The 9,187-nt window shown below is 38.6% G+C and overlaps 1 protein-coding gene across 5 annotated transcripts in view; it reads right to left on the bottom strand.

Moving 5' to 3' along the window:
* Positions 1 to 8,338, bottom strand: part of ZRANB1 (zinc finger RANBP2-type containing 1) — a 52,723-nt gene extending 44,385 nt beyond the window's left edge. For 4 of the 5 annotated variants that reach the window (XM_032226033.1, XM_032226035.1, XM_032226038.1 and 1 more), the window contains exon 1: positions 7,950 to 8,308. The gene's annotated coding sequence lies outside the window, so the exon portion shown is untranslated. The other variant, XM_032226037.1, reaches the window with a different exon arrangement.
* Between the last annotated feature and the right edge of the window lie 849 nt (positions 8,339 to 9,187).

Genomic DNA, 9,187 nt, shown 5'->3' on the forward strand with positions numbered 1-9,187 from the left:
TGGCAGCCTTATATAGACCAAAATATAATCCTTTGCACATTTGTTTGAGGATAAGCTTATTAAACTCAGTACAAGATGCTTCTAAGCAAGTATGCAACTGTTCAAAAATATGTTGAATGTTTAATAATGCTCTGGGGAACAAATTAAGTTTTAGACTAACTTTATCAATGGAGTTTCTTTGCTTTGTAACAAAATTTGAAAATATGTCATAGTATATTCTACCATATATTTTAGATATGAATGAGACAAATTCACAATCACGTCACTCTACTCAATCTGAAATATAAAATGTTTAACAACAAAGTATCATAAACCAGAATCGAAACGCTGGATCGATAATGATAATAAATGGAAATATTTTTATGCAAGTAAGTGAGAATTCCATAAAATGAATCAAGATAAAAATGAAGAAAAGGTTAAGGGAAATAGCATATTTCAGTATAAGGAGGGACGAGAGGGAAGCATTATGGTCATTTTATAAATAAAGACAATACATTTACAGATTATTTAAAATATAATTATTAGATCATACATTAAGTTTTCTAAAAGTGTAAATATTTGAAAATATATAATGGAAATTTTAACACCTTTCCTCCTCATAGTAAGCCACTATTTAAATTAGACTAGGACTTCAAAAGTACTCTATAATGTAATAGGAACCTGAAACTAAAAAAGTGCAAAACTGTGAGCACAGAAACATCTCCATCTATCTGAGATGTCTTCAAATAAAACCAAATTTAAAACCAAAATTATTGCTTAACTATGCACCAATGCAAAGCTCTCTATGAAACTTATCTTAAAATACCATTCTTTCCTATTAGATTAATTACACACATATTAAACAGTACCTGAGTATATTACCCTACTTTTCATGTTAAAACTGAAAGACATCACTAGTGATGCAATATTTTTAACTTTTCCATCACTGCAATTTTCATGTAAATTAAAACCGCTGCTGAGAAAACAGGTTTCAGGTCTTTCCCACTTAAATCTGTTCCACTTCTTTGTACTATCAATTTCTAACTTTAATCTTCTGCTTTCCTAAGTAGTACTGTTGATTTTTGCTCCTCTGGCTTCCAAGAGATTTGTGGCTTCTGAAGCACATTGGCAACGTAGTTGACTTACTTTGTGTTTATTTTTTTTTCTATGTATAATTCAAAAGGTTACACACATGCTGTCCTTGACATTACTATTTTATGATTTGCAGAACACAGCAACTGGTTCTTATGTATTTTATGACTATGTTGCATTTTAACTCACTCAGGGCTAAAACTTCTGTTAATTTTGTCTAAGTCCACCAACAATCCTTATTTTTATGTAAATAAATGTAAGCCTATGTTACTAATGATATGTTAATACAATGCACTATTTTATTTTTCATTTGATATGCTAAAATGTCCCATCCAGGACTTGGTTGTTTTGGGGGGTTTCATGAAAGCATATTTATAATTTCTTATGGCATGATTGTTTTTTCTTTTTAGAATCTTTTTAATTGGCTATTTTTATATCTTTATAGGATGTTTTCATTATTTATTTGTAACCACCTTTATTATTTTTAGAAATAACTCAAGGCAGCAAACACATCCAACACCTTCCTCCTCCTATTTTCCCCACAACAACCACCCTGTGAAGTCTCTGTATTAAGATGGGGGTTGTATTTCTGGAATATTTTTAACTATGTACTTCATATTGTTATGTAGGCAAAATGCATTTGTGGGATCTAAGCAAGGGTGTTTTGACTGTGTATTTGCAGTTAGTGCTAATGGGATGTAGAAATACAGGTGATCCATCAGATGCGGCAGAAAGGATATGTTGCAGCTCCCCTCTATGAAAGAATGTCATCTGATCATTGTGTTTTAATTATTGTTTCATTTATTTTGGTTGGTTTCATGCTGCCTTCTGGATTTTTAACTTTGTAAGTCATCCAGAGTCACAGTAACAAGGGCAGAGCTATTAAATAAAGTAACATTCTATAAAGCTGAAGTTGAAAAGGTTTCTTGTGATTAAAGCACCAGGTTAGAAAGCAGGAGACTATGACCTTAAATCCTTGCCTTAGCCGTAAAAGCCAGCTGGGTAACTCTGGGCCAGTCATTCTTTCTCAGCACAACCCATCTCACAGGTTTGTTGTGCGGAAAATAGGTGGAGGAAGGAGGTATTACATATGTTTGCCACGTTGAGATAGATATAAAAATAATAAAGATGAAGAAATAAATAAATAAAATAAAATAAAATAAATGGTGCTTAATAACAGTCAAGTTGGGAAGCACCCAGCCTGGTAGGGAGAAGACCTCAAGCATGAAGTTAGCCTAGCGTCACTGTGCAACTGCAAAAAGAGTTAGAGATAACCCCAACCCTTATCTATTTATTCCCAAGAGTAGGCTGCTAGACTGGGAGATTCCTGCATTATGGTTAGAATATAATAAAGTAGTTAGCTTGAACTCCTCATATATGGATCTTGTTGTTCATGCCTGATAAAGCATGGGAAAACACTGCATTTGGTAGCCATGCACTCTGGGGAAAATACATGTTTGAATTAAGGCCACTACCATACCTATACCTCCTACAACTTGTCACACCCAAAGACGGTTAAATTCCTTCAGGAGTTAAGAAACTTAACTCAACCACATAGCTTAGCTATATTTTTCTCAGGAGAGGAAAATACGTCTACAAGAAGGCACTGATAGGTGCAGTACTTTTAATGGGCAAATGAAATGCAGGAAAAAGAATAATCTTCACATCTTGACAAACAAAAACCTGCATATGTTAATGACAATTATTTAGGTTTCCATTACAGCTGTGTGTACTAATCAACATGGCACCATATTTAATGTAGAAATCAATTTAGGAGAACTTTTTATTATTATACTCTTTTGTATGTTCTGCCACAGAGCAAGCAGCATTTGGAATGCAGTCAAACCTCTCAAAGTGTGACAGTTTGATAGAAGTTAGTATAATTGCTACTCAGAAAAATTCCAAATCCCAATGGGCATACTTAATGAAGGTATATCTCTGAGGACTAGGGTAATTTGAAATAATTCTTCTCATTAAACAGCTATGGCAAATACATACATCAGGATTAATACATACCAATATAGTCATTTCATTCTACCATGAGTGGCAAACCAGAATTATCACTTCCTTCTTTCCATAAATAAGGGCATGAATAAGTGCTAACGACATGAATAGCACAGTCTATTCTCAATACCACTACTATTCTGAACTTGTATTGTGACACTTTAAACTTTAGAATGAAAATACAGAACTTCATACACAAACTTAATCAACACAAATTCATTAGTTGCAACAGTATCTGTCACCAGGCACATTTGTCTGAACACAAACATTAATTCTGCTGAAGCTACAATGTACAGGTAACCCTTGTTTAATTATCAATGTTACAAAGTTGAAAGGCACTGAAAAAAGAGATTTATGGCTGGTTTTTCATACTTAAAACCACTGCAGTATCCTCAAGGTCATGGGTTCAAAATTAAGAGGCTTGGCAAGGACTCATATTTATGATAGTTGCAGTGCCCCCGGGTCATGTAATCACCTTTTGTGACCCTTTGACAAGCAAAGCCAATCGGGAAGCCAGATTCATTTAACTAACTTAACTTGTTACTAACTTAAGAACTAAATTGATTCACTTAACAACTGTGGCAATTAAGGTCGTAAAATTCATTCAACTATCTCATTTAGCAACAGAGATTTTGAGCTCAGTTATGGTCATAAATCAAGGACTACCTGTATTAGGCTTTACGTTTCTCAAAACAAAGCTTTTGGGATAGTTTTAGTTCGATCAGAAAAATATATTGGAAATGGATGCTTTTATTGCATCACTTAAAATAAGTATTGCAGTGTGAGCCTATCATCCCAATGTTATTTGTCCTGTGCCAATTGCCCATACCTCTCAAAACTCAATTTAGGTGCTCATTCCCATTTCTAGAACCTTAAAGAGCAATTAACCAAAGTGCAAGGCTGATTTGTTTCTGGCCTCAGCTCTGCTTACGGAGGCATGCACAATCCAAACATTAAATATTTCAGATGTCAAGATCTGGTTCTCTAAGGAGTTCTTTGGAATGGATTACAAGTTGTACATTATGATTACTTTTCTTGGTTTGGTGGAATTGTTTTTCCTTGCCATTTGTTATTGAAAAATATTGCAGTTATTTCTCCTTTTAATGCTGCAATTCTTTTACTATGAGCCACAGTGGCACAGTGGTTAGAATGCAGTACTGCAGACTATTTCTGCTGCCTGCCGGCTGCCTGCAATTTAGCAATTCAAATCTCACCAGGCTCAAGGTTGACTCAGCCTTCCATCCTTCTGAGGTCGGTAAAATGAGGACCCAAATTGTTGGGGGCAATATGCTGACTCTGTAAACTGCTTAGAAAGGGCAGTAAAGCAATATATAAGTCTGCTATTGCTATTACTATTATTTATATAACATTATTGTTTTTATTTGCATTTCATATTATATTATATCTTATTCTGATTTCTCTTTGGATGAGTAGCCTTGCTCCTATAAAAATTATTTCCAATGAATATTAGGGCAGAAAATAAATAGCAAATAAAAATAATTTTAAAAGTTTGGTTCTGGAATAATAAATTATGATCTTTACTTATCACTTTGTGATTTCAATGTACTAGGATTCCACATCTTATTACAGGTATCAGGAACCTTTCTAGCTGATGGATACTATTACATAATTTCTTTGAATTTAACAGGTTCCTAAATAATTTGAGTAATGAAAATATAAAATAAAAGGCTATAAATGTCAAGATCTTATGATATTTCACATAGAAATACAAATATCCTGGTAAACTGATATTTTCAGTAAATCAGTGGATGTCATCTATTGTCATTGTGAACATCTCGGAATCAGTGGGTATCAAAATACAAACTCCCAATTAAATAGAACTTCATAAGCAGAATCATCTGAAAACAAAAATTAAAAAAGAAGTTTCCTAAATTATTACTTTATAGATTAAAACAGAAATAGTTTTATAATGGTAAGAAATAAGGTATTTAAAATGGTAAAGCTGTAACCAAATAATTGTTATTGTTTAATGGCACTAACTTATGCTCTTTCCACCAATACAAGAGTTAGATAAATATTGCCTCCAGAGTCACAGAATGTATAAAGTAAGAAAGTTATGTCATGTCCCATGAGTTTGAGGAGAGGCATCTCTTAGTATAAGAACATTCATACAACTACAGAACCCTACAATTGTATCCGAACTATATTTTGGTCACTCTGCTTATCCAAACTTCTATACTGACGGCTAAGACAAAAAGGATTGCCTTATATAACAAGTTATAGATAACATGCTGGGACTGCTATTAAAATGCCAGAAAATATTATAAGAGTAAAAAATGAAAATATACAAAATAACATACATCCTCAAACGAACAAAACCAGCAAGGGAAACATGTGAACCTCGGAAAGTGTCGTAGCCCAGGCATTCCCTAAAGTGAATGACCTCTAAAAAAACAAAAAACCTTTGTTGCAATATTAGAAGAACCTTAGGGTGTTTTTTTTTAAGCTTGAACTTATTAGTACACACTGGCTTGATGCGGTTTGTAAACATGAACCAATCAAAGATCTACCCTATTTTTTTTTTATAATTTAAAAAAAACCCTACTCGACTGCACAAAAGTAATACCAATGTCACTTTAAGCGATGATAAAAAGGATTGTAACCTCTGTACCTACAACAGTTTATAGCAAACTGTTTTGCAATACACATAGACGGGTTATAGCTACAAATAACGACAGAGGAAGGGGGGGGGGGGAGACAGCAGAGGTATGACCTCACTGTAGTAAGAAGTAGATACTGCAGCATTGAAGGTAGATAACTAAGAATTACGAAGCACCTGTCCTCTCCCTGGTGCTTTGTAATTCTTAGCAATTTCTTTTGTAATTTTGGGAAAATGCTATTTATAATTAAAGCTTGGACACCACAAAAGGCCCCCAGGGTATTTTACAAGCAGCAGCAATCCAAACGTTGCGGTACTAAATCCTCTCTTTAAATACAGAAGCGATGCACTGCCCATCAGAAAACACACACAAACACACACAAACACACAATCGGAGGTAAACAAGAGTTACCCTATCCAGTGGCTTCCCCAAAGCCGAAGAGTTCTGTGACTCAGGACACATGATCGGATATAGGATATAGTTAAAATAAAGAAAGGATAATGATAACAAATTACATACATGGAGGATTAGAAAACTTTGGTATTAAATATTATGGATGTTTAGCTAAAACAGGATATGAGGACTTAATGTTAATGGGAGGATTTTACAAATAAGTAAATGAAATGCCAGCATGTGGTTACGTATTGAATCTTGGTATATTTAAGGATGAAGGATGTTTAAATAACTATAGTCAAATAAAAGGGGAGGTATGATGATGTTAATATAGTGAATATTTGAGTTATTTGAATTAATATGAATTATATTTGATGACGGTGGAACAGATGCACAAAAGCCTTTTGTAACCAGCTGATACACTTTCTACAATATGTAAAGAAGGAAGAGTTGTATGTTTGTTTTGGAAATAAATAAATAATTTTTTTTTTAAAAAAAAGAAACAATTAAAGCAATATTGTAAGATAGTTTGATGCTGCCTAGGTCAGGAGAATGGGATTCTGAAGTTTCCTCTAATTTCAGTGTAACTGCAGTTGTTATTTTTATGTCACACTGTTTATAATGTCAACAGAGCCAAGGTGGCGCAGTGGTTAAATGCAGCACTGCAGGCTACTGCTAGATCAGCAGGTCAGCGGTTCAAATCTCACCGGCTCAGGGTTGACTCAGCCTTCCATCCTTCCGAGGTGGGTAAAATGAGGACCCAGATTGTTGGGGGCAATATGCTGACTCTCTGTAAACCGCTTAGAGAGGCCTGAAAGGCCTATGAAGCGGTATATAAGTCTACTGCTATTGCTATTGCTATATTGCTAACATAGTAAATATCTTGAGTTATTTGAATTAATACGAATTATATTTGATGACGGTGGAAAGCTTTTTGTAACCAGCTGATATACTTTTTTTACAATATATGTTTGTTTTGAAAACAAATAAATAATTTATTTATTTTTTTAAAAAAGGACACATGATCGGGAAGCATATAATAACATTTAAAGCCAACTCTTGTGGCTAGCAACCACCAAAACGCCTCGTAAACAACCGAGTTTTGCAAACAGAAAGCCATCCCTCCCCTTCCCCTCAGCAGGTGCCGGGAGATCCCAGAAAGCGGGGAGGGGAGCCCGCGACCAAGTGGATCCCGACCAAGTGGATCCCGACCTCGCTCTCCTCCTCCCCCCCCCCAAAATCCCCTCAGAGGGGCCTCAAAAGTCAAACACCCCCCCCCCCACCGTAGTAAGGAAGTTTTAGAAACATCCCACGGCTCGCTGGCTGGAAAGCTTGACGGACGAGTCAATATAAATACAAGGCGCCGAGGCCGAAGGGAATTATTTTCGGGCCGAGTTTTAAACAAAACGTAATGGGGTGTTTTTTTTTTTGAGGGGGGGTTGTTGTTGTTTATTGGGGGGGGGTGATGAAGCCCCCACACAAACACCGTTCCCTCCCTGAGGAAAAAGGCCTTGGGGCTTCTCCCCACTTCGGCAAGCCTGTCAACGCGGGGAAGGGAAGGCCCGGGACTCAGGTAAGATCCAGGAAGGGAACGAGGAGGAGCAGCTGAGGTGGCTCCCCTCAAGGACCACCGGAGCCTTCGCCTCCTCCTCCTCCTCCTCCTCCTTCCGAGGCCCAAAAACTGCCTCACGTTCAGACCCGGACCGGCGGGTGGCGGCGGATGATAAAGGGGAGGCGTTAAAAGGCGGCTTCATCCGGAGACTATTTTTGTTTTTCCTCCCAAGTTGTGGTGAAAAGCCTTCTTATATCCCCTCCCATGGCGGGGCGCCCGAGGAAAGGGAAGGAAAGGCTTCTCCGTACCTTGCAAGGCTGTCCCAGGCTCCCGCGAACCGTCTCCTCAGCAGCTGGCGCCTACCCCCCCCTCATCCACATCCCACCCACCCATGCACTGCGCCGTACCGCAAGCTGCGGCTAGTTGCGGCCTCCTTTGCTTGCTTTCCCCCACCCACCCCCTCCCCCCGGCTCAGGACATGGTATCTTCCTTGTGGTGGTGGTGGGGGTGGCTCGAAGGACGTAGTCAGCCGGAGGACGCTACCACCCAAACGGGACAGGGAGGGGGGGAGCCAAAAGGACGAGCCAAGGCGATCCCGCCCGCCCTGTAAATCTTATCCCCCCCCGCTCGCCTAATGGCGGCGGCTGGAGCGGCCCAAAGCAAAATAAACCCCCATACGGCAAAAGTGACTGGAGGCTCCGCACGTCAGTCCGCCCGGCCTGCGGCCCTTGCTGCGCGCTCATTCGCCGAAGGAGCGCGGCCAGACCAGCCAATGGAAGAGCGACTCATTGAAAACGAACAGCTGATGTCATGTCGTTCCAATTTGGCGAAGGGGGGGGGGGGCGCTGATTGTGAGGATGCTCGAGAACTCTTAATCCTTAATCTCCGGGCTTTTAAACCGGGGCAGAGAGGAGAGACGCGCATGCGCACACGCGCTCCGCACGCACTTCCCTAGCCATCTTTCTTGGGGCTCCAGAGCCCCGGCTGGACAGGCAGCTTTTTCTACCGTTGCCTTTTCGGGTTTTTGCCCCCTGAAATAGAGAGTCGTCCCCATGAACTGGTAGCTGCAGCCCTTATCAATTCAGAGCTCTTATTCCCTGCAGCCTTCTTCTTCCCGTTGCAGTCCTGACATAGGCTTCCCATGCTCTGCTCCCTCCGCTTAATATTGGGTGCACAGAAGGGAGTGAGATTCCCAATTCCACCCAAAATATAGAATAGAATAGCTTTATTGTTTATTTATTATTATGTGGAATGTATACCTATAACTGTATGCAAGAGAATAAATGGCAGTAAAAATATAAAGCATAATATAGGTAAATAATATTTGGCCATGATAAGTAGCTAGGTGTAAATAAATAAAGAATTGTACATAAAAGTGGATAGGATGCAATGGGATATGGGGAGCTATAGCAATAGCAATAGCAGTTAGACTTATATACCGCTTCATAGGGCTTTCAGCCCTCTCTAAGCGGTTTACAGAGTCAGCATATCACCCCCACAGTCTGGGTCCTCATTTCACCCACCTCGGAAGGATGGAAGGCTGAGT

Source organism: Thamnophis elegans, chromosome 10, assembly GCF_009769535.1.
Source record: "Thamnophis elegans isolate rThaEle1 chromosome 10, rThaEle1.pri, whole genome shotgun sequence".
NCBI classification, from domain to species: Eukaryota; Metazoa; Chordata; class Lepidosauria; order Squamata; family Colubridae; genus Thamnophis; species Thamnophis elegans.